This window comes from Peromyscus maniculatus, chromosome 2, assembly GCF_049852395.1.
Source record: "Peromyscus maniculatus bairdii isolate BWxNUB_F1_BW_parent chromosome 2, HU_Pman_BW_mat_3.1, whole genome shotgun sequence".
In the NCBI taxonomy this organism is placed as follows: domain Eukaryota; kingdom Metazoa; phylum Chordata; class Mammalia; order Rodentia; family Cricetidae; genus Peromyscus; species Peromyscus maniculatus.
Genome location: NC_134853.1, coordinates 99422340 through 99446858, shown reverse-complemented (window position 1 = coordinate 99446858; position 24519 = coordinate 99422340). Strand labels below are relative to the sequence as shown.

The window sequence follows — 24519 nt, the reverse complement described above, 5'->3', positions numbered from 1 at the left end:
GGAGAGGAGAGGGGAGGGAGGAGAGAGGGGATTTACAGTCCATCAGGCACTGTATTACGTTTTTGAGAAACTATATCTGCATCTGCATTCCAGCTAATGCTATCTGTGTAGTTCTCTACTAGAAATAGTAAGAGTGACACTGAAGTGAAGGTTTAAATGTGCTTATTGCTTATGTAAGAAAAAGCGTACTTCAAAACTAAATTGATGGAGAATGAATAAGCACATTATCATTTGCTCCATCATAAAATACTGTACAGCAATATGACAGAAAAAAATTGCTGATACAGTGAAGAATGTGAATGAATCTAAAAAGAACTGCATACTTACTAAAAAGCCAAAGACAGAGTAGCATATATCCTGTGCTTTCATTGGTATAAAGTTCTGAGGCTGACAAGACTAGTTCCTTGTGCTTGAAGCCATATCACTTTTTATTTAGAAGAAGGGGGATGTGGAAAACATATCACAAAGGAGTGAGGAATATGCTTAGGATAAGCAGCATATCCTATATGTTAGAAGAATAATTACAAGACATGTACGCTTGGCAAAATAATCAAGCAAAGTAAGTGAATTTGATTTCATGTAGATTATACAGCAGCAAAGTTAATCTTTGAAATGTACAAAAAATCTTGGTAGACACTCTTATTAATACATATTGATAGGTTTTATTAAATATTATGAATGCTAAAAGTATTTTCAGTAGTATTGCTTAGCACATGTGAGTCCCTGAGTTAGGTGCCAATATTCGCACCTCCCACAATATGAGAACACAATGTGTGCTTCAACCTTAATATTCGAATTCATATATTTTTCTTACCACAGTGCAATTTCCTTCTTGCTGATTATCACTTTATATTTATGGAATGTGTCTCAGAAGTTTGATTTTATGATTATTGCTGTTTCAGTTGGCATACTCTCAAATGTAGAACATTAGACCTGGCCCATTTGCTTGTTTTTTAATTACCCTTTGTGCTTCTTTTAACTGGATTTTCTGTGTCTTATAAAGTGCCTACAAATGGAGGCACATAAACATTAAGAAATGCTTACCACATGTTCTAAAGAATCCCTGCTACCACTTTCTTCTCTTCTCAACTTTAGCTAAGCCTCAGGCTAGGTAAACTATCTCCATCCCATAGCTCATAAATGCCACTTCATCCAGCAGTGTCTCTCTCCTGTTGGGTTTCATTGGACCCTGTGTTGCCCTTATCTTTCCTAGTTTCATTATTGGGAGCTGTACACTGTTACTATAGTGATTCACTGTTGAACTGGACCAGAATGCCTTCTCCATCTTTTCATTTTTCTTTTGTGCTTTGTTACAGCTTGGCCTCCTGTGAGCTAGAGTCTATTGAAATGGCTCCTTCCTTTACCTATAAGCTCCTTTCTGATATTTCTTTGCTCCATATGATATCAATGTGAAACTGAATCCAGGTTAATCTGAATGCCAGATTCCATGCTTCACTGAAAATGTCCTTTCTTCAGCTGAAACTAAAGCTCTGTTATTGGGTCAAGATCAGAACATTGTTCTCTGTCTTTTAGGCTGTTCTCTTTCAAGGAGACTTTTAGTTCCTCTGATGAAAGATTTCTCTAATTTTATTTGTCCTGATATATAGACACATACACATTCAATTCCACTTTTTCAGGCTCACATAAAATTTCCTACTGCAGTACTTGATTTTCAATTAAGTATAAATCAACTTTTACTCTGATTTCAAAGCCTATATAGGCATGACACCCTAGACAGGACACATTATGAGGTCCTTTGAGTCTATCCCCATAAGTCAGCGAGCCTTTACCTATTCAGTGACTTTCTTCATGATATAAGACAGTTCTGCAACATTAACATACCAGTTAATATCTCCTCCCTTATAAAAAATCAGATAGATATGTGTGAAGACCAAAACATATCATTAAAAGATAGCTCAGAACAGCATCAATCTTCTTTCATCATCCGGCCCATTGTGATCCTGTTTCCTGACTTCAGCACCAGCGGCTCTGTCACAAGCTTCCTATCAGCTCCTTCACCAGGCTCTAATGTGAACATCACTTCTCCATCAGGATGAGGGATGCTTTAGAGGAGACAGTGTTGCTCCCAGATGAACTGTCCAGTCAACTTGATGTTCACATCTACCTGGCCAACCCTGGTGACACCATCTTTTGCAGCCAATGAGAAATGGTGGCGGGCAACCACTCCCTTAGAAGTAATTTCTAGAAGTCCCTAGAAGTGAGCCAGTCAGAATTGTACCCGTACTAGCACCCCTAAATGATGTAATCTTGTGATTTTTCCCTTTAAAAGCTGAGCTTGCAGATATGTGGGCACTTCCTCCAGCCTCCACTGTGTTGGATGTATTGGACGAAGTCCCTGCCTAGGCTTGTATTGCTTTTGGATATCCAGAATTAAACCTTGCGTTTGCATTCCAGAAAAAAAAAAACAAATGAAAAACAAACAAACAAAAAAACAAAAACAGGCATTTGGATAAAACGTTGAAGATAATACCTTTCTATGCCACTTTGAGCATATTGAAGATAATTTTGCATACTGATATATACCTAGCAACTCCATATACAGCAAAGTGCATTTGGTGTTGAACAGTGATCAGCTCTGAGTATTATATACTCTTAAATACTCATCTTTAAAGCCTAAATATGTTGCTCCACTAGGAGAAAACATCATATATAGGCTTGAATTTTATGACTGATCTATTTTTTTTTAGATAATTGAGAGTTATTTTTGGCTTATTTAGCTATCTATCATAGGTAAGCTACAGAGGCACTTTAATTGGCCTCCATTTGCCATTTGTGTATTTTTTATTAGAATTTTAAGACAGCAACTAAGTGGAAAATCCCCACTTTCAGAACAGTTTTCTTGCTGATGTGTGTCCTATTATTTACTTGCTATTACCTTAGAAACCTCATAGATCGTGGATTCAGAGACTTACGATATACAATATGTTGCCTGCATTTAACTGTACACTGGGTGATTTGAGTTAATGCAGCAGGAATCCCAAGACAATGCCTTCATTGCTCATTGAACATCCATTTTAGGTCTTACACTGTGTAAATATGGTGTTGGGTAAAATATAATTTAAATCCTAATGGTAAAGGTTATACCATGCCTTCTCACAGGTGAAATGCTGTATTTCCTCTCCAGTATATGTTCCATATGAGATTTTGTGTCATATGCAATAGTCTACCTTGTAGTGTACTGATTAATAGGACCTTAAATAAGTTCTTAAACCTCAATATTGTGATGATAGCCTTTGTGTACTTAATCTTCACCTAGCAAATAAGGAGTATGAGTTTTAAGTGTTTGAATTCCATTTCTTTCCCTATACTGTATTTTCTAATTTTCATGGAGAGCATTACATTTAATCTGTTTCCACTCAACATGTTTACTGGTCCTATATGTGGTTCCCTCATTAGGTAGAGTGGAAGTGTGGAAGTGTGAATGGCAGAGCCCACTCCCTGAGTTCTACATTTTGAATATCTTATATAGGCTTGGCAGAGTGAAAATGAATGCAGTCCATAGTGGACAGGAGTAAGTCACCTATTGCTCTTGACCAATAGCTTCTCAAAATTTCAGATTTCTTTTTGAAAGAATTGCATATGCACCAAAGAGTTAATGTAAAAGTTGACTGTTAATATTTGGACCAGACTCCTTTAACAGAGCCTCATATACTGCCATGAGACTTTAATTTATCTCATTTTCCTCTTTTCTCCTTCAAATTCTTGTTGGTCTTATAATCACCACTGTAGTTTTATGACTAAATTTTCATGTTTAAGGTATGAATGTTGCTTGAATCTAATGCAGCATATTAGGGGCTGGAATATGGTATAGTGATATATAGGTCTTGTCAGGGACTTGGATTCTGTTTCTTGCACCCATGTCAGGAGGCTCACATAGGCCTGTAACTCTAGTTGCAGGGTGTCTAATTGCACTCTTATGGCCTCTGTGGGTACCTGCATATATATATATATATATATATATATATATATATATATATATATATATATATCATCAAATAAATAAATCTTTAAACACTCAAATAAAAGATATTAGAGCTACCATAGTTCTTTACTAAATTGAAGCTGATAAGTTACAGTTATTGAACTCTCCATAGCAATTTATTTCTGTCTTTATATCTGTCTGTCTGCCTTGTCTGTCCATCCATCCATCCATCCATCCATCCATCCATCAATCCATCCACCTATCCACCCACCCACCCACCTACCTACCTATCATCTAAGTATTTGTTAAATACACATGGGTGAGTGAATGTAACTTTCTGCAGCATAGTGTGGTGCTAAATATTTTAGCTTTTGCAGACAGGGGGAATCATCTCAAGAAACTCAAGCTTTTGATATGTGGGCTACAGTTTCTTGGCAGCTGAAAGTAGCAACCTTTGCTGTCAGTAGTTCTGACTTGTTTGTGTGTCATATGTCACAATGGCTTGCTTCCTGATTGCTTTTGCCTGTACCTTCACACTGTTTATTTAATAACACCCCAAATGGCTTGTTATTGGTGACAAGAGCTCAAAATTTTAGCAACCATATTATATTTACCAGAATTTATAGTTTAAGGAACTTGATCAAATAGCTTGTCTTCAATTTCTACTTTCAGTGTGTTAGAGGAATATGGTTGGGATATCCCATGTAAGGTACCAAATGATGAATGAAAGGGTATTATTTACTATTTTATAGGGCCAAGCTAGAAAGTAGTATCTTCATAAATAGAATAACTGTCAGTCTGAAAGTTCATGTTGATGAGAAGTACTAATTAAAGCAGTTGGTTATATATATGTGTGTATGCTTATGAATGCAAGCAAGTTTTAGGTCATCATTTTAGGGTTGTCAGCCACTATTTTCTATGTAGTAATATTACATAATACACCCTCTCCTCTTTAGTCATTGCTTCATTTAATTTTCAAGAAAATTTTATGCGCACAAGAAAACTTGTTAAAATATACAAGCATATGGTTCAGGCCTTTAGATTCCCCATGTCATTTTGGTTTGTTTCCATTATGAATAGAGTGGATTTAGTCACACAGGCTACTTTATGGAGAATTATCATGTAATTTTCATGCTTTTTGTAAAAAAATGCTCTGTGATATCTTTTGTGAATATTTTCCCTCTCATGAATGTTCTTTAATATGTCACTTTTTATTGAGCTGAATATAGCAATTCAAGGTGGGCACACGACGATCTATATTAAGCAATTATTTCTTGTAACACCTCTTTCCATCTTTATGAAGGCTACAGAGATATAGGCTGTAGTTTTTCCAGTTTTGTGCTTTTAGTTAATGCCCTTCAATACTGGTTGTAAACAGTATAGTCTACTGAATCTGCTTGCTGCAATCTTCATTGAACGTTATAGAGAAACATCATTCTTAATTTTTTTCTTTAAGCGAACATAGATTCTTTACTCAAATAATATATCCTGATTATAGTTTCTCCTCCTTCTACTCATCCCTTTTTCTCCCCACTTACCCTCTCCTCTGGATCCACTCCCAATTGGTCTCTCATTATAAAAGAATAGACTTCTAAGAGATAACAACCAAACATGACAGAATAAAATATAATAGGATGAAGCAAAAACTGTCATGTCAAAGATGAACATGGCAACCCAATGGGAGGAAAAGAGCCCCAAGAGCAGGTAAAGGTGTCAGAGACACACCCATTCTTATGGTCGGATAAATACTAAGCTAAAATCTATATTATATATGCAGAGGAGCTGGTACACACCCATTTAGGTCCTGTGCTTGCTGCTTATGTCTCTATGAAATCATATGCATGTTGCTTACTTGACTCAGGGAGCATTGTTCTCCTGGTGTCTTCCATTAACTCTGGCTCTTCCATCTTCAGCTTTTCTTCCTCAGTATTCCCTGAGCTTTGAGGGGAGGGATTTCATGGAGACTTTCATTTAGAGTCTCTGCCTAATGTCTGCTGTGGGTCCCTGCATCTGTTCCCATATGCTGCTGGAGGAAGCCTCACTAATGATGAGTGACTGTGTCAGGTGAGGGAAGGACATTCATGGAGACACATATTTTTAATAAGCAAGAACAGGAATTTCAAAAACGTATTGCATATTTGTATCTATTTTTACTTTTATGTAATAAAATTTACTTTTATGTAGTTTCCTTACTATATTATATTTTGAAAAAAACAATTATTTCAATAGATTCAAATGACTATCTCATGTTAGGTGTGATCTTCTCACTTTTAATATTTATATTTATAGATTTATGATTTCTCTGTAAAAATTCTTTTCTCAAACCTTGAATTTCACATTTTTTTTGCTAACCCACTTTCTTCAGTGAATTGAATTCATTTACATGTGCCTTTCTCGTGCATATTTTTTCCTTTCTAAATGTGTGAATTAGGTTATTTTTGTTAGGTTAACTGTTAAATTTTTTAAAGTGAAAATCAGCTGTTATCATGTGAAGTCTTCAATATTTTAGTGGAACTACTTTACTTTTATGTGGAAGGGGTGGTGTGTCTGTGTATGTGTTGTGTCCATCTTATATTCTTTTAATTGTATCTGTGGGATTTAGAGACACATTAAAATTTCTTTATTGAGTCTACATAAAGAAAAAAAGCAACATTGCATAGATATAACCATAAAAGACTGAAGATTTTAAGTTTACTATGTCATTTCTCAATGGATAATATGCTATGATGAAAATATATATACCAAATTCTCATCCATAAAATTCTTTGTTTTTGAACTATTCATATTTTAGAGGCCTTTTGGAGTTAACCAAATGTTGTTTTTTTTCTAAGTTGGAGAATATGTCTCTTTGGCTTTCCAAAACTACATTTGTTATTCAGATAAATTAACATCTCCAAGCCAGATGATTTTGACTGAGTAAATGGTATGTAAACAGTACAGTGTGCATGGGCTTTCTGTCAATGGGTGAACTGAATAAATGCTGATGACTGGGAAGAGAAAGAATACTGTAATTAGTAATAAAATTTTATAGCATTAACTATTATGTTAAAAATGTACAATTATTTGACAAGATGGTGGATATTGAGATTTTGAACATATATCAAGAGGTGGTTTGTATTCCCAATGGAGGATCTCTCTTGCACTTTATCAGTAAGTTTGGGTAATAGATCACTGGAAATAGTTCCCCAAATAAGGGCTCACACAGAACATATTTGGTACTTAGAAATTCTGAGAGCTGTTGGAGAAGAGTGTCTGAAGAGTTGTGTGAGTTCTGGACTCACCAAGTTCTTTCAAAATATTATAAAATGCAGTTGAAATTTAGGGTAGGAGATTGCATGAGCTGTGGGTGGTGGTTGTGTCTACCTCAGTGCTGAGAGGATGCTTCACAGAGGAATGTTGGTATTTATTAAGGCCTTTCCATGTTGGAGCCATAGGCTGCTGTCAGTGGCAGTTGGTAATCCTTTTCTCTTTTTTTAAATTTATTTTTTATTTTATTTTCCCCGGAACTGAGGACCAAACTCAAGGCCTTGCACTTGTTAGGCAAATGCTCTAACACTTAGCTAAATCCCCAACTCTGGTGATCCTTTTCTCTACTGTGCGATGATGGAGACTGAGCTGCATCAGGAGATAACACATTGCTGCAGAACTAAATGAAATTCCCAGGCTTATAGCATGAGTGATACAGGAAAGAGAAGGTTGGCATTAGTACCTCCACAAAAGCATTCATTTTAAGATTAGTAAAAGGAAGTAATTTCCAATAGTAACTTTTGATGTGTTGTAGTGTTTGTGTGTGGTGTTTGTACATTTGTATGAGTTGTATGCATGTTTCTGGATGTCGATGTGTGCTCATGCACGCACCAAAAATGCCTGAGTATCTTCCTCTATTGATTGCTTCCAGTCTTATTTTGTTCACATGCATCTATTACAATGTGTGTGTGTGTGTGTGTGTGTATGTGTGTGTGTGTGTGTGTGTGTGTGTGTGAAAGAGAGAGAGAGAGAGAGAGAGAGAGAGAGAGAGAGAGAGAGAGAGAGAGAGAGAGCTTAACAAAGCAGTCAAATAAATGGACAGAGGAGAACTTGTGGGAATGGATTCTTTCCCAGCAATCAAACTTATGCTATCAGTATTGGCAAAAGGGGACAATACTGTATCATTATATCTTTCTTCGCTTCTCTCTCTCTCTCTCTCTCTCTCTCTCTCTCTCTCTCTCTCTCTCTCTCTCCTTCCTTTCTTCTTTCTTCTTTCTTTCTTTCTTTCTTTCTTTCTTTCTTTCTTTCTTTCTTTCTTTCTTTCTTTCTTTCTTTCTTTCTTTCTTTCATTTTGAGAAAGGGCCTCTAATGGAATCTGGAACAGTTTTTTTTTTTTTATTATTATTATTATTATTTTACAACACCATTCAGTTCAACATAATAGCCACAGAATCCCCTGTTCTCCCCCTCTCGCCCACCCTTCCCCCCAGCCCACCCCCCATTCCCACCTCCTCCAGATCAAGGTCTCCCCCGAGGACCGGGGTTGACCTGGTAGACTCAGTCCAGGCAGGTCCATTCCCCCCTCCCAGACCGAGCCAAGTGTCCCTGCATAAGTCCCAGGATTCAAACAGCCAACTCATGCAACGAGCCCAGGACCTGGCACCAATGCACAGCTGCCTCCCAAACAGATCAAGCCAACTGACTGTCTCACCCGTTCAGGTGGCCTGATCCAGTTGGGGGCCCCTCAGCCTTTGGTTCATAGATCCTGTGCTTCCATTCATTTGGTTATTTGTCCCGGTGCTTTATCCAACCACATGAGAAGGGGAGGAAGCAGAGAGCTAGGGAGGCCCACGGAGATCCACAAAGACACCCCAGCAAAAGACTGCTGGCAATGGTCGCGAGACGGCAGGAACTGACCTACTCTGGTGATGGGATGGCCAGACACCCTGATAGTTGTGCCATAAACCCCATCCAAGGACTGAGGAATCTGGATGCAGACATCCACGGCTGGGCCCCTGGTGGAGCACTGGGAGTCTAATTAGTGAGAAAGAAGAGGATTTATATGAGCGAGAATTGTTGAAGCCAAGGAATCTGGAACAGTTTTAAGCACATGCCACCATGCCTGGCTAGTTCATAGGTCCTGGTTCTACACTCAGGTCTTCATGTGTCAGGGGCCATTCCCTGCAGTGGTCAAGTGCCAGAAAGGAGGTAAGGAGTTGTCAAGGTCGACAGAGTCAGGCCATTGGTGGTGGTGAAAGTCTCACAGCCTGACTGATTAGCTGATGAGTTGTGTGTGGTGTTTGTACATTTGTATGAGTTGTATGCATGTTTATTCATACAGAATTCAGTAAGCAGGGATAGGTTCATGTTGTTCCAAGCACAGATCATATTATTTTTTTTTCGACATGTGTTTCCCTTTATCTTGGGTATCTTTTAGTCATCATTGATATTACTGTAACAAAACATAGTTATTTTTCACAATAATTTTAACTCATCAGCTCCATAATACAACTTTTAAGAAACTAGAGACATATGACAGCCTGTTCTTAGCTGGCAACTATTGCAAGTTCAGGGACACTAAACAGAAAGAAATTCTCCAAGCAAACCCAGGCAGATTGCCATGTCTTGATCAGTGTATTATTAACTATTAATGGTCAGAGTGTCAATAGGCCCAAGAAAAATCTTTAGGCCAAACCTGCTGCGATTATTGTTCAAATTCTGCTATAATACAATATTTACATTTTATAAAGTTACAGAATTTATTTATATGTCTAATCCTGGCATTCTTTTGTTCCTTGGTCATATGAAACCACAGTGACTCTGCACAAGTTAACTTTTCTAAGAAAGGGAGATCCTGATAGCTCATTATTTTATCATCTTTCCACACCATTCTTTGTCCATTAATATAATCCTCTGTGTAGGGCAGAGGTAACTCCAGCTAATCTGACTTTGTTGCTGTATATGTCATGTAATCACCTGAACTGTATAGTATTAAGAGGCTTGTAATCTGATCTGCAGTCAACTCCTCTAGCCATGTGAATCTTGTTGACCTTTTTGAATTTACTTTGTTTTGATTATCTTGTTCCTGAGTAAGTACAGGGGCAGATGTTTCAAGAATACCTCAGAGCCTCATAAAGAAATCTCTGGCATCTTTATGTGTGTCACAACCTCCAAAGTATAAGGACAACCTTCAAGTAGATACGATGTCTCCCTAAAAGTTGAAGGACTTTCCTAGGGATCCTTAGAAGCAGTACTCATGGGAGAAGGCATAATTGATTCATAAGCAATTTCCCACCAATCCAATATCCCCAAATAATTACAAATATGAAAAGCCCTCTAAGCATGCAACCATGTAGAGATCAAAATCAAAAGTGACATCGTGGCCCTCGTGTAGCTCAGCTTGGTTGGATCTTTGTCAAGCAGCTGTGCTGTCTTCATGACCTTTGCTCTTCTTACCAGATAAGGCTGTGCCACTCCTGTTTGTGCAGGAACCGCATTACCCATTGAGCCATCTCACCAATGTGACTTTGTATTGTCTCTTCAACTCAAGGTCAAATGTCTCAGCTATTTGAACTGATCAACAAGACTGAAGAACTCTTTGTGAAGATCTTGTCCTACCTAGATACTGTGTTTGGGGCTTGAAAATTTCAAGATCACCCCATGGGTGTCCTTGCTGTTCTGTTTCTGAAGTTCGCTAGGCAGAGTGTCTTGGCTTCAAAACATCATTCTTATGGATTCAAGTTTTCATCAGTAGTTATAATGGAGAGTTCATTTGCCAGGCAGCATATATGTTTAGTGGGCTTTGCTATCAGCTGATAAATGTACTTATGGAAATAAAACAGCACATCTGGTCATCTCTAATCAAGCCATAGACAAGATGAAGATGAATGCAAAAGAGCTGACCTCAATATACACCAACCTCTGTATGCTTCATTCTGTAGTAAAGTGCTTTAACTCGGCACTTTCATATTTTGACTTGGATATGATGGATATCTGTGATGATAAAGGAGCCATGATGTAAAAACACTTTCATGTTACTATTACTATGGATGTATGATGTATATTTGACTGAAGAACTTTAAGAAAGCACACTAATGAGAAGGTCATAATGTCAAATTATATTGGAATCATGTAAAAAGTATTGTATATTAGTTTCTTTGACATTACCTGGCCAAGGAAATCAGCTACCAAAATATGTCTCAAATGGTGTGTAGGCTTACTAAATATCTCAGCAGCTCATACAGTGGGTTATCAGGAATTTTCCCAACCAACAACCTGTCAAATATCTGAAATCACATAAACTACCACAGTAAGGTTTTGATTTGCTATATCAACATGGACTTGGGGATGCAGAGCTGATCTTCTTTTTTCTTTTTTCTTTTTTTGAGACAGGGTTTCTCTGTGTAGCCTTGAGCCTTTATTAGAACCCACTCTATAGCCCAGGCTGACCTTGAACTCACAGAGATCCACCTGCCTCTGTCTCCTAAGTGCTGGGATTAAAGGCGTGCACCACTACTATCTGGCCAGAGCTGATCTTCTGTAAGATGAACATCTAGAAGCTGACAGAGACATTTTAAGCACTATACTTATAAGATATGTCAGGTCGTGTGCATCAGGATCTCAGGAGACAGAAAAAAAAATTCAACCATGAAAGAAAATGGAGATATTTTTCAATGTAATTATTAAGAGGACAGCATGATGAATTTTCATGGTAATCCTGAAAAAAACACAGTAACTAGGCCATGTTTCACAGAATTGACCAAGAGGGCTGAAGTATGTAGCCTATAGTAAGCAGTTGAAGCCACAGACCAGGAGATCAAGATGAACTGACGGGCAGAAGAGTATGGGCTCTCAAGAAAATGATCCAGGAAACAAGTCCTCTAATTACTCTGGAAATGAAGCTTTCTCCTGATTTAACAGAACTGTTACATTGGCCTGGAGAGTATGAATAGGGCATCAGGAAGTGACATGCTGGTTCCACATTCAGAAACTCAGTTTTGTTATTTAAACTTCAGTTCTATGTGCTTACAAAAAAAAATAAAAATCTCTCTGTAAAGAAAGAAAAGTAAAAGCAAGCTTCACAGTCTGTTGTGGGTTTATTTATCCTCAGGTCAATTTTATTATTACATTAATTTTATATATATATTTTTAATGCTATCATTGTGCCATCTGAAATGTCTACCAAATAGTAGTAAACAAGAGGGAGACAGACAGATGGCTAGCATTGCTACCTGCTCACCTCCTTACCTCCTCACCTCCTCATTGTCTGAACCACAGCCTCCTTAACTAGTGAGGAGTCCCCTCTCCCGACTATCCTCTGCAGTGGCTATTCTTCATTCCTTAACGTTTGACTTATCTTATGTTAAGGAGATGGACAATTTCTGTTCTTTGCTTTTTAAATGTGATGTTTAATAAACAACCACCACATAAAAATCTGCCACTCTCAGAGGAGCTGGCCACCAGCCACTCTATCTCTGATGTTATCTTAAAACTCTCTTTTTTGTGTGTGAAATTTGGGTGATTTCTGTATTCTTTGATGACTGCAAGCAATGCCCTATTTTCTCCCCTCTTCACATTGTACATTGTGTTGACTGACGTTTGTGTCCATTCATGACTTCAACACAGAAACTCTCATATCTTTGGCTTTTATTGTCTGTAACTGTTTCTGTCCATTACCTTACTGCACAACAATTTTAGCAACAATTCCCAAATACAAGCTCAGTTTCTTTGTTCATGTCAATAGCAGCTGCCACTTGCCCATCAACCTTTCTGCAATATTTCAGTCTCTTATTCGAATTTTGCAGTAGCAAAAAATGGGTCCATTCGTTTGGTGCCTGTCTTGGTGCCATCTACAGATCATCATCCTCATCACATTTTGCCTTTCCCATCCTAGACTTCCTTTTTCATAGGCTAATGTTTGATGAAAAAGTCTTAATCCTAGATTAAGCCAATATTAGCACACACTCTTTCTTCTGTCAAAAACAGTGACAATAACAAAAGCCCCAATTCTTTTTCTGTCCTTTTTCTCCTTCTACTCTATCATGTTTTTCTTCACCTCTCCCCATTCATGTATTAGACAAAACATAACATCCTACTAAGTAAATCTTGGTGTCTTTTTAAATTACATTGCGCCATTATTAACTTTCACATAATTTAAGAATTATTTTCTTATGATATCTGTATCAGTGTTTTGTATAATTTTTTGATAATTTCTGCTACGATACAAGCTTTTAGTGGGCATACCTGTGTCTGTCTTGTTCACAGTTATTCCCAGGATAGGGAGAATAATTTAGTTGTATATCATATTGGATCTGATTTTCAATATCAGTGTTCATGTGCTAGGAAGTCATATCACATGGATGAAATAATTTTTTTAACAAATTTAACAATTAGTCAAATTCAAAGACTATTTTCAGTATATAAAAATGAATGAAATACTGAGGTATATAATATGGGGAAAATAAACATGTAGCTAACAAAATATACAGTTAAGTTCCATGGATTTAAGAAAATTATAAATTATCTTAAACTAGTATAACATTTATTTGACATATTGTTTGAAGTTTATGTTTAGGAGTGGAAGAACACATCATTAGTTCATACAGAGCTTTGAGAGTTGGGAAATATTAGAGGAAAGCTGAAAAATCAACTTATTAAATATTCATAATAGAAAAACTGATACTGGCTTATGATGGTTCTTGTTGAATAACAGCTTTGTACAGATGCCCATTAATACAGAGCATTTGGAATGGTATTCTGACTCCATTATATTTAATATATAGGTTGATCCCACAGGACATGCACTACTTGGGATAGGATAAAAAGACAACCTGCAAAGTTAGCACTTATAGAACTCTACTAAAACTTGTTCAAATTTCCACTGGTGCCACAAAGTTTGCCTTACTACCTACCCTAGTCATCAATAACTGTATAATCTAAGAACTTTGTAGGGGTATACATTTCATATTATTCATTCCTGCTTTGGACTTATAACAATGACTGAGGATTCCTTATTCTTATTAATTATTAAGCTTGCAGTGAATATCTTCTGATAAAACAGCACTGCATCCTATATTTTCAAGAATCTGTCTACACAGAATGAGAATATCTTTATTGTTAAAATATCACTTAGCTGTTATTTAATATTCTGATATCACTCAAAAAGACCTAAATTGCAGAGACAAAACTAAAGGAAGTGAAATAAAACTGGCTATTTTCCTAATTAACACAGCAAGAAAGTTGTCTCACTTCAGCATGTGGTGGGTAATTGTACGCAAAATACACAAGGCCTGCTAAGGCTGATGACATTAATTTGATTACTGGTTATTATTGCTAGGAATATCATTGCATTCCTAAATTAGCTGAATTATAAATACTTCTGCCAGGTAACCTTGGGAATTGCCTTAAAATTCTTTGTAAAGTGCTTAATATTTTTCTTTATTCTTGAGAATTTCCAGTGTGTACACAATGTTAGGCCTTGTTTACTCTCTCCAGTCCCCATGTCCACCTCAACATCTCTTTCTCCTAACTTCATGTCCTTTCATTTTTAAGAACTCACTAAGTTCACTTTAGGTGGTTCCACACACATGATGTAGCCCATTTACTAGAACTTGGCATCATACCAGTAGCCATATCTTCAGAAAATAGTGATTTTTCTGTTCTCTAGCAAGTATTAACTCTCACTAGCTTTTCAGCAAGGGATAGGGATCATACAAACGATGTTTGCTGGAATTTTGGTTGGTTTGATCTTATATTGAGCATGTGCATGTATAAAGTTGTTGTGAGTTCATGAGAGTGATAGCTGCCTTGAGTCCAAAAGATGGCATTTTATAGTTCTCTTTGCCATCCTCCAGGTAATATACTCTTTCCACAATGTTTTTCTCTGAGCCTTGGTATGATGTGGTTAATGCTGATTTCATATTTAAAGCTAAGCACCCATTCTCCAGTTCTCAACACTCTGACCAGTTATGCACCTCTTCTTTGACTATATTTTGACAAAGGTTTAAAGCTGCCCAGGTCAATTATTGTTGTACACAGAATTATTTAGAAAAAAGCAGTGTTTTCTTTTTTAGCCTCCCTCTACATAGCCTCCATTTTAATGTTGAAAGAGAACATTCAGAGTTGTTTGTTAAGGGTGTGGCTAGATCAGGAATATAAAATCTTGGCAATCTTCTTTCAGATGTAGAATAATTATGAGACAGCTTTCTTATACCACATTTCATATATATATATATATCTTCCTTCAGAATTAAAAAAAGGTTTTTTTTTTATTTAGTTTAAGATTGATACACTTCTTTTGGTGCTTAATTACGTTTCATGTGTTAGGCAAATACTTAATATGCACAGGATAATGTCCCAAATGCCTTGTAAATACTTACTGAAATCTGCACTAGAGCACTCAGAGACAAGTTTAATATGATGACCATATCTACACGCCGATTGCTCTTTCCCTATAGATTGTCTACTTCCTGCAAGCACGTTACTCAGTTTAAAAATTAAACATAGGGTAGTTGAAGTGATTAATATCACTGTGTCTTATACAAACAAAGAAGAAAAGAAAGTAACAAAAAATGAAGGAAATAAAATGAGAAAATATAATCAGAAAAAAAATTTTGGCCTAATTGTCAATTCACAATAGATAATCACATGAATCTATTTTGATTTCTTAAAATTTCACAGGAATACAATTTTAATTTTCTTTTAACATATTTGGAGAGGACTTCATTCCAGAAAATATAGTTTCCTGATTTCTTCCTCTTCCCCCTGTGCTAGACACTGAACTCAGGATGACATACATACTAAGCAAGGTGTTTACCACTGAACTGCATCTCCAGCCATCTTTTAACTTAAAAACTTTTAAAAATGAAAATAGATTTTTATTCAATATATTCTGATTACAGTTTTACCTCTGCCAACTCTTTTCAGATCCTTCCAACCTCATCCCCAGCCAAATCCATAGCCTTTCTTTCTCTCATTAAAAAACAGACCTCTAAAACTAATAAAATAAGGTAAAAACAAACAAATGAACAAACAAACAAACCAGAATAGGGTACAACAGGCAAACAAACATAAACAAGAGAGACAAACCTATACAGAAATAGAAACACTTGTACACTCAGAAAGAGCATAAAAACAAAATCAGAGACCATAATATAGGAGGAAAAGACCCATAACTAGAAATAAAATGTCCAGACAAAGCATTATGAGGCAAAATGCTCCAAAATTACCGTTACATTAATTTTGTGTATGCCACTTTCTTCTGGACAAAGGCTCTACTCTTAATTGTGGTTTGTATCCATAATGAGACTCCACTGGAGAGAATTGACTTTTCCTGTGTGAGGTGTTATCAGTTAGTGATTGATTCTGGTTTAATGATGGGGGCTTGTGTCTACTTCTGCTCTCAGCACTGGGGCCCCATCTGGTTACACCTGTGCAGGCTGCCTTGGTCTCTGAGTTCATATATGTGTTAGTCCTGTTGCATTTAGAAAACCTTTTTCCCTTTTTGTCTTCCATTCTCATTGACTGTTCTACCCTTTGGGCCTCCCTTTCACAGAGTTCGTTGAACCTTGAAGGTAGAGATTTGATGGAGACATCTCATTTCCAACTGAGTGTTCCAAGTTCTACTACTCTGAAAATTTTCCATTGTGGGTCTCTGTATTTGTTCCCACTTACTAAAGAAGAAAGCTTCTCTGATGATGGCTGAGGAAGACACTGAGTATAACAAATGAGTATAACAATGAGTATAACAAAATGTCATTAGGAGTCATTTTATTGCTTTATTCCTTTAGCAGAACAGTTGGATGTGGTTTTCCCCTAGGTCCATGACCTATCCTGTCTCAGGTTCTTGGCCTCCTGAGCTGTGTCAGGCATTGGTTTCATGTCATGGAATGAGCCTTAATTCTAATTACACAGTGGTTGGATACTCTCACACACAACTTTTGTGCCACTATTGCAAATGTCTCTTGCAGGCAGCTCACCACTGTAGATCACAGAGTGTATTGATGGATTGATGTTTATCTTTCACCTCTGGTAGTGTTCAGAGTATCTTCCAGTAATAGTATGGGTGAAGGCTCTAGTTAGGTGCCAGCTCAACTTCTTCATGTTTATTGAGTTATGTAGGAGTTTTCTTCAGCTGTAGGGGCCTTACCATACATTTGGGTGAGAGCTACCAATCACTTTGGCATTATCCTTAGTTGTTTGCATGTGTCCATGGGGCCCCTTTGGTCAAAAATCTGATTAGATTTAACCCATCCATCCCTAGCATTGTGGTCCATTTGGTGGTGAGAGATGTCTAATTGAGTCTTTGTCTCCCTGGTTATTTGGTAATTCCAAATTAGATTTCTTGTACATATGTACATGTTTTAAGCAACTTCTACTGTAGTCAGTTTTCATACTACCTATAAACGAAGGCTCTTCTGTATCCCACCTCATCCCACAGCCATTTCCAAATAATCACCCAGAGGCTTGTATTAATTATTAATTGGAAAAATAAGTTATTTGTCCAATGGCTAAGGCTTATAACTAGTTAGCCCCTACATTTAAATTAACCCATATTTCTTATCTATGCTTTGCCACATAATTTGTGGCATATTACTTTAATTTTTATACATCTTGCTCCCTTGACAAGTGGCTGGTATCTGCCCCAACTCTGCCCTTCTTCATCTCCAGTTTGATTGTGTTTCATAACCTTATTCTTCCTGGCTATTGGCCAAAACAGCTCTTTGAATATATGTTGATTTATTTATCAACAAATGAAAGCAATATATATTCACAGCATACTGATAGACCATCCCACAACACTTCCCTAATGTGGGAAATTTAACAAGGCAATTCCATGTAGTTAAGAAGGAGGTTTATTTTGGGGTAACACAGTCAGTAAAGGGGTTAGTTATAGGATCCAGGAGAGGTGAGGTACAGTCTAGTAGGATTCTCTGGGGAATTCTGACTCAGTCTACTGTCCAGCATCCAGGATCATGAGGAACCAAGAGGCCCAGCATGTCCAGATCTTGGGTCTTAAGGACTGCAGTCTCAGCCCTGCCCCAGGGGTAAGTCATAGTTAGGCATGGCATTTACCAGAAGCCTCACTAGGGGTAGTACTTTCAGATCAAAGCTGGTACAGCTACCCACAACATTTCCCCATTTCTGTGTAATTACAAAGGAAGGTTTTAACTTTAACATAGTCAAATTACATATAACAGAACAGTTATCAAGCAAACATTACACTTACAATCGCTAGTCTATTTGTATTTGGCAAAATTAAAGAAAATGCTCTATCATCTATCTTATCTTTGTAAGTCTAAATCTTCATAACTAATTTACCTTTTGTTATTACTAAGTATTGTTGGTTGTTTATTGCTCTTTTGGGAGACCTGCCACCCAGCTCCCAAATAAATCACACACAGAGGCTTATTGTTAATTTTAAATGTCCAGCCTTAGCTTGGCTTGTTTTTTTGTCAGCTTTTCTTAACTTAAATTATCCCATCTAACTTTTGCCTCTGGGCTTTTCCCATTCTCTGACTTTTGTAAATCTTACTCTTACTCCATGACTTGCTGTGCAGCTGTGTGACTGGACCCTTGTGTCCTCTATCTCTCACTCTTTCTACCTCCTCCCAGGTTTCTCCTATATATTCCCTCTGCCTGCCAGCCCCATCTATTTCTCTATTCTGCCTCACTATTGGCTATTCAATTCTTTATTAGACTGTCAGGTGTTTTAGACAAGCACAGTAACACAGCTTCACAGAAATTAAACAAATGCAACATAAACAAAAGTAACATACCTTAAAATAATATTCTACAACTAAGAAAAACTATAATTATAACTATCTAGTCTTCAATTCCATCAAAGACCCCAGAAGGATATATTACCTGAGAAAACAGAAAGTGCATTGCAAGCAACTTCTAAAACTCTAGAAATGAGAGAGACATCTGGCTGCCAGGACAGTCAATCACTCAAAGTTCTTCTGTAACATTGGGGCATCCATCTTCAGCCTATAAACCTAGAGTATCTGGTAGACATTTTAGTGAAGTAGGAAATTTGAAGGACTGTCCAATCTATATTGGCAAAGTTCACTAATCACTTTCCCCTGTGTCCTGCAGAATGTCATCAGTTTCTTCTGTGAAGCAGGAACCTTGTTTTGGCAAAATTTAGTGGTCACCTTCCTGTGGGTCCTGCATGTCCAGTTTATACAACATACTGTCAAGCAGTCCTGGCAAGAGCAATTTCTTGCCCAAATAGCTAGCCTGACCACATTGAAACTCCGTAAGGAGCTTCTTCAATGCCCATCATCCTCTTTGAAATAATTGGTGCTGCCAAGAGCAGGTGTGTCTCACTGTCAAGAAAAATCTAAATTCTTAAAACATTTTAAATGCTATATTTTGTAGGTCTTTGAAGTATTTGAAGATTACCTACCTAAATGAAATATATCTTTGTATACCTAGAAAACCTAACTAATATGTCTATAAATTTGACTATTATAGATGACTATTAATCTGTATTTTTTAATTATACATTATACTTTTAAATGAGCTGCATATATATAATATCTTAAACAAGAGTAGAAATATACATGCAATATAACAAATTGACTTTAAATTTTTATCAATAAACCAAAATCCATACCAGTGTAAAATATTTTGAGATTAACAGTTTTTTTTTTGTTGGATTAAAGTAGATTCAGTAATCTACTGGTTTTTTTTCATAATAATCTATCCTTTTCCTCTTTATTTCTATATTATATCCTCCTTTATTCTTTAGAAAGAGACTGACTATGACCATTAGCAATTTATCACCAATTCTCCTTAAATGAAAACAAACATTCATAAACAATATTTTGAAAATTTGGGAGTTTTCTATACTACTTCCTGTAGATTGGGGCACTGGTAATCTAATGGGCACTTTGAGAAAATTTAGAATTATGGTCAAAACCTGACTGTGGTAATTTGTGTGGCTGGTACATCTCAGCCAGTAGCCTTGAAGCTGTTTTGTATGCACAAATCGGAGGAAACTGTAACAGAGGTATGGTGAAACATTGAATCATCTGGGCCATCTGTTTTTATTGGTGTCTGGTCTCCTTGTTTTGAAAATATGTAAGCTTTTAAAGGACATATATATAAATCTGTGATAATGTAAATATAAACTGTATATTGTACACAAGCCAGTCAAAGATAAATTTTGTTTCATGTTTGAGCATGTAAAATATATGTCACATGTCTTGAAGTTACTTTAGGCTTATTTTTGCTTGTGTGTAGCTAGAATTTTCAGGGGATCTTTCTTGATCAAACCTGATCTTTCCCAACACAGAATGAATTCATAGACTCTCACCCCTTGTGGAAACAAAAGCAGAACCTCCTTTCCAAAGCAACACATTCCCACACTCAAATTTTGAAGTCAAGATATTTTAAAAATATATAGGTTATTTTAACCTACTTAGTGAACTAGTTAGTAATAAGCCTGAGCTCCTGGCCAATCATTTATAAATAATATTAAGCCTCCAAGTCAATTATTTTGGAAACAGCTGCTGGATATTTGGGAGTTGCTGGCAGGACAGAATCATCTGCTTATAACTACCCCTCATATGGCCCTTAGTTTTACTGTCCCTCCCCATTTTCTCTCGCTTATTCCCTTCTTCTGTCCTCCTCCATGTTTTATCTTTCTGTTCCAGTCTATCTCACCCCATCTATGCATACCTATTGTCAAAATTATTTCCACATCTTTTCTGAGATGTGGGAAAGTGCTGTGTTGGCATCTGTGCTGTCAGTTTGAAAGGTTGCATAACGTTATCTGGTCTTGGGACTTATTGAATGCTGTCATACGAAATGAGCTAGGTGGGATCTCGCAGTTTTGTGCAAGTCGCAGAGGTACTTTATTATTTTAATTTATACTTCATTAAACTAGAAAAACAAAGAGTTAAGGCTTTATTTTCTGGAATTTATTCATTTCAAATTGAATAAAATCTCATATGAATGGGAATAGCAGTGCACAGTTTGTTGTTCATTTATGCAACATATCTGAGCATGTAGTAATTTTTGTTAATTGTTTCCATGGGGATGGAAATAAGGCTCTGAATTCATTGTTATTGATCAATCTTGTTTCTTTTTAAAAACAAAAACATTTCAAAAGTTGGATGAATGAGGACTAGTAATAAGTCATCACTATTAGGCTTTTAGTTTTTGAAATAAAATGATTATGGATTCCATAACTGGTTCTGTGATTCTGAAACTTTGTGTAACACAAACGAATTCTTTGTAAGACTATATGACATAAATATACCTAAAACTACTAATAATTCTTTATCTGTCTGTCTGTTTCTTTATCTGTCTGTCTATCTCTATCATCTCTATATCTGTCTACCTGTCTATCATCTCTCTAATTTTAAAGCTTAAAATCTTCTGATTTGTGATAAATACACACACACATATTCCAATACACAAATAATTATCACTTGTATATAATTCCTTTTAGATTAAAAGCTTCCAGAAATATTAAGGAAATGTTCATTGAAAAACCTGAACTGAACAGAAATGGGATAGTTTAACTCATTCCTACTACTGTTCTGTAAAAATGAGTTATAACACTAAAGCACAAGGCATTACTGTATTCTACATTTGGAGGATGCTGAAAGTTAGTGATGCTATAGGCATCGTGTATGTGTGAGTTTACTTGTTAAATCAACAAAATATCTAATATTTTAAATATGCATCTTGAGACTTTTATGTATAAGTACTACATTTACATCATTCTTGCTCTCTTTGTCCTTCCAATTCCTCCCATGCCTCTCTTCCTCAAATCCACAGCCTCCTATTTTTTATTGCTATTGATACATGTGTATGTATATAAACTTATGAATAAAACCTGCTGACACATAATGTTGCTCACATATGCATGTGTTAAGGGCTGATTTCTTGAGATTGGCTACCCTATCATCCCTGATAGATGGTTCATCCCCACAGAAGACTGATTCTCCCCTCTGAGCAACCATTAATTGCCTATAGTTCTAATTCTAGGGATGAAGTCTTATGAGGATTTCCCCATATGTGTCAGTATGTGTCTTGTTTAGACAATCATATTTTAGAGACTTCCTGAGTGCAGCTTTCCTCTCATATATATAAGACACCGTCTTAAAATAGAAATCCTGTCTTGGTCCTCTGAATCTTAAAATCTTTTCAAATCCTCTTCCACAGTATTCCCTGAGCCTTGAGTATAATGGCCCCATTATAGATGTTATTAATTGTGCTGGGTACTCCATAGTCAGATGTTCTCTGCATTTTGACCAGTATTAACATTCTATAATTGTTTCTGTCTTCCAAACAAAGAAGTATTTTATTCCAAATTCAAAGGTTAACTGTTTAAACATCCAGTCTATTGATTATTGATCTGTGCATTTAATTTTATTGCTACTGTAACAAATTACTACAAATGTACTAGCATGAAACAATTAAAATTCATGTCACATTCCTGAAGTACCTAAGTACTGGGGACTCCCTAGGTAAGAATCCAGGTGTTGGTAGAATTGTGTCCTTCTGGAGATTTTGAGAAGCCTGCAGTGAGAGTGGTGGAGGGCAGTTGCAGATCTCAAATGCTGATGCTGAGCATTAGACTCCTGGACTCAAAAGTCCTTGTTCAGTCTATGATTGTGCCCATCCTTCATGGTGAATAGTAAATAACTTCATGGAAATGACAATCCACCATTTTTTCTGAATTGAAAATTTTACTTTGTTGTGTAAACCTGATGTAGTCTACAAGTTTTCTTGAATAGAACTAAACATTTGGTAATACCTTGGACATGGGGGTAGCAGTCACCTACTTGAAGGTTGATATCCTCAGAAATAATGAAGCAATTGTAATTTTCTTCATTTTTTTAAATAAAACTTATTGTGTTGTGCATACTGATTTTAGAGTAAAACTTTAAATTTCTAAGATAGGAATATTAAGGATTTTTTGTCAATTGTTTTACTGCCAGTTTAATGAACAATTTATTTTTTTTAGCAGATGTTCTCCATTTCTATTCCAGTCGAACTAAATGATAATAAATATCCTGAACATAAAATTGCATGGGAAAAATATCAGAAATATTCCCACAATAAGCATGCTGAATATTAGGGTTTAGTATTAGTAATTAAGAGATCGGTATTTGGAATCTATCTTTGTTGACAATGACACATTTAACTTAGCAGCTTTTTTCTTCACAAATCTAGTTTATATTTATAACCACCTGTAGTGTTTATGAAAAAATGAAATAATTGTTAAATATTCCCTTAGTGCTGCTGAACATATGACATATGGCATGTTGAATACACTGTTAATTTTTACTGTGACCCTGGTTATATATATATTGTTTCAATGTGATTATTTTTAGTTTTGCTGGAACTTCAGGGATGAGATCAACCAGTTAGATAAAAAAGGAGAATCAGCTGTCACCTGTGTTTTTTCCAAGCTTGAAATGAACACATAGCATCTTCATGCATTTGAAGTGACTAGATCTGAAATGTGCTATATGTAATCATGACTACAAGATAAGAGTCTTATCTTGTATGGTTTTCCAGTCACTATCAGGCAGTCTCACATGTAGATACTGAATTTCTTGCCTAAAATAAGATGTTTGATTTCAAACACTGAGACTATTTAATTAGGTTATATATTAAACTTAAAAAAATGTGTGAATTAAAAGTATCATCTAAGCACTCAGAGTTGGAAATATACCATGCTGAAACAACCCCTCAATCAAAAAGTTCCACAAAAAAAGTGTTTTAAGCTGTAAAATATCCCAAGCTGTTGTCATTGGTAAATCTCTCACATTCTATTGTCCAATGGTGAAAATTCTTAAGAGCTATCATTAGACAGTTATATCTTATAATAGAAAAATCGATGCAGTAAGAAAATTAAATTTTACTAATAGCCTTTAGGCAAAATGCAATGTTAAAGTGCATTTTAGCTTCCCATGTGGTTCACAGGCAAAGGGAGAAATGGAATCTGGTTAGCTGCCAATTGTAAATATTTTCTTTCTTCTTAGAAGCCAGCAGGATTGCCCATGAACTGAACTGTTTTTTAATGCATCTGCTCCCTGATTACTTAATAATGTGAAAATAACTATCCAAATCTGGTCATTTGACAGGTCAGAAGTATTTTGTACTTTTAATTATTTTTATAGGGCTGGAAAGATGGCCCAATGAGTCAAGATGTTTGGGGAACAAATCAAGTCTAATGTCCTTATAATCCCCAGGACTCATACAGTGGAAGGATAGAATTGATTTGTACAAATTGACATCCACATTCACATATGACATGTACACACACACACACACACACACACACTCACACACACACACACATACACACACACTCCAGGAAACAAAGAAACAATCAAAAAACCAATGAAATAAGAAAAAAATAGTTAAACAATAAGATTCCTCTTCATAATTAATGAAGAGTTGTTCCATAAACCACAAAAGAGGAGAAAGAATAAAGAAAAGCACCCATCCCCCACATGAAGAGTCAATGATATCTAAATCTTAAGGACAGAAAGGATGGGAACTAGAAACAGAAAAAGCATGGGCAGAGAGGGACGTGATAGGAAAAGATCATCTGGAAAAGAATAGATTGCATCCCTTGT

At 36.2% G+C, this 24519-nt stretch overlaps 1 protein-coding gene across 13 annotated transcripts in view; it reads left to right on the top strand.

The window, feature by feature from the left end:
- Ptprd (protein tyrosine phosphatase receptor type D) overlaps positions 1–24519 on the top strand; it is a 2233434-nt gene that overhangs the window by 22592 nt on the left and 2186323 nt on the right. The window lies entirely within an intron of this gene.